This window comes from Leptonychotes weddellii, chromosome 10 (assembly GCF_054177405.1).
Source record: "Leptonychotes weddellii isolate Sample4059 chromosome 10, ASM5417740v2, whole genome shotgun sequence".
In the NCBI taxonomy this organism is placed as follows: domain Eukaryota; kingdom Metazoa; phylum Chordata; class Mammalia; order Carnivora; family Phocidae; genus Leptonychotes; species Leptonychotes weddellii.
The window spans coordinates 122,781,545-122,784,276 of NC_138378.1; positions in this window are offsets into that span (position 1 = coordinate 122,781,545).

Here is a 2,732-nt window from a genome sequence, read left to right on the forward strand (position 1 = left end):
AAAAAAAATAAATTAATTAAAAAAATCTCACCAACTACTTCTTCAACAAGACATACCTGTGGACCCGACTCCACTCGCAGACCACCTCCAGCCCCTTTCTCTCCTGGTCACCCACCTCTGCCTCAGTTACCCAAACTGCTCAGGGAAGAGACCCAGCATGAAGAAGTCAAGCAAAGGGGCACCTGGGTGGCTCAGTTGGTTAAGCGACTGCCTTCGGCTCGGGTCATGATCCTGGAGTCCCGGGATGGAGTCCCGCGTCGGGCTCCCTGCTCGGCGGGGGGTCTGCTTCTCCCTCTGACCCTCCCCCTTCTCATGCTCTCTCTCTCTTAAATAAATAAAATCATGGGGCACCTGGGTGGCTCAGTTGGTTAAGCAACTGCCTTCGGCTCAGGTCATGATCCTGGAGTCCCGGGATCAAGTCCCATGTCGGGCTCCCTGCTCAGCAGGGGGTCTGCTTCTCCCTCTGACCTTCCTCCCTCTCATGCTCTCTGTCTCTCATTCTCTCTCTCAAATAAATAAATAAAATCTTAAAAAAAAAAAAGAAGTCAAGCAAATCATCTAATGTAATGAAGCTAGGAAGGGGTGAGGCCAGGATTTGAACCCACATCTATGCAATGCCAAAACCTGCATTCTTTCTACTGTGTAATGATGGCACATTATTCTGTATTTAATTTGTATTAATTTTTAAGAGAAGAGTCAAACCTGAACTCAGATAGTCAACCCCGCCGGTCACTCTCTGAAAACTAATAATTTTACTCCAAACAGTGGCAGAGGTCTGCAATCACGGGGAATGCTGACACCTTTGAGACCTAGGATGAAGCCCCCTCAAACAGTAGTCACCCAATGATGCACCCCACAACCTGTGCTGAAGAAAATAGCCCGGGTGTATGTCCAATCACTGTTTTGAACAAAGTCAAAAAAGACATGTTTCACAGTGCTACAAAGCTGAGAATCTTAGGAATCATGTTTTAAAATGTAGTTTCTATGGTCATTGTTAAATTTGCACTCTGTATGTGTAATCCAGTGTTCATCAAAGTAGTCATTTGATGAGTGAAAATCATTTTCCCATCTATTTCATCTTGATTTTGAAAAGCTGCAATTTATTTTCCTGGGTCACTGGGTCATGTATGTAGCTGGAATCACCCTATTTGGAGCATGCACCCCACGCTCTGCACGGACCGAGTCTCACAGTTCACCAGCCAGAGCCTCTGGAAACCAGCCCAGCCCAGGACGCTAATGAGCCCAACAAGCATGTGGATGGGGCTTCCTGGGAACCCGTACCTCTGGCGGCTCAGATTTCTCTCTAGGCTGAGCCTGGAGGACGTCAGAGATGGAAAAGCTCTTCAGGACAGAAACATGGATAGGATTTAGTGACAGGGAGAGAAAATGCAGAGGAATTTCTGGCAAACATAAATAAATAAATAACCCCAATGACTGTGGCTGCTACTTGCCAATCCCATAGCCATCTGCCTTCTCCCTTGTTAAGAATTGCCTGTATTGCTGGGAATAGCAATCTGCTCAGCTAAAAACCATATTCTCCAGCCTCCCTCGCATCCAAGATGGCTCCTTCGTTAGCCTCTGGTCAGTGAGACCTCAAATGGAAGGATTTGGGAGGGAAGAGCAGAAAGGCTTCCTGAAAGATGACAGGAAGCTAGTCAAGCCCATTTGCCGCCCCTCCTTCTTCCTCCTGCCTGGCAGAGACGCGGTGGCCGGGGTCGGCCGCCGTCTCGCCACCTCGAGGATGGCCCCGCAGTACGGAGGGCGCAACGGAGAAGCAGAGAGCGGCGCGGTCGCGGCCACGGCCCGTGACTGCGCGCTTCGGGCTCTCCTCCGTGGGAAGCATCCTTGCTGCCTGCGTCACGGTCGGTGTGGGTCTTGGCTGTTACAGGGGAACCCGGCCCCGAGTGGTCCCTCCTAACGGGAAGAGGGTCTTTCCGTAGCAGCGCGTCCAAGTCACGCGGTGAGAACCAATCAGCAGCAGGAAGAGGGAAGCGCGAGTCCTGTGCGCGCCGCACCCAAAGACTCTCCGAGAACCGAGGTCAGGCCTCGGCTGGCTGCGGACGCGGGCGAGCGGCGCTGGTGCGGGGCGCGGCGCGGGGCGGCGCGCGGGGGGCGCGCGGGGGGCGCACGGGGCGGCGCGGCGAGGGCAGCGCGGCGGGGCGGCCAGAGGAGGAGCCGGCGCGGCTGTTCCTGCAGGGCCGAGGAGCACCGTCCGAGTGACGGTAGTCCACGCGGGGTTGAGCCGCTGGAAATTGCTGGTATTTGACCAGGTTCGACGCCCGAAGTATGACCTTCGTGATATTCAACGCCGTGTTTTTGACATTACTTTAGCATTTTTAGTGTTAAATAAAATTCCTATTAGTTGTTTCTGTTTTCATATTTTATATTGTTTATTTTAGTTACGAAATATCTACTTTTCCAATCACTATCGATTCTTATTTTTATTTTTGAAATTTATCTTTAAAATAACTTATTCTTTTGTATAGTTAATCATCTTATGAATTTCATATTTCTGAAATGCTTATTCTCTGTGACTCACCTTTGCCTTGTCACTTCTGTTTATTCTGTGTCTGACGTTCTGGCGTGGAACAGGAGTAGCCGTGCAGAGGGTCAGCGGTGGGGGGGGGGCACCGTGAGCCTCTTCTGTCTGCCCACCCAGCCGCTCTTCCCACATCCCGGCAATCACGGCCAACCTGAAAGAAAAATAAAATCTCAGCATGGGAAATCGCATG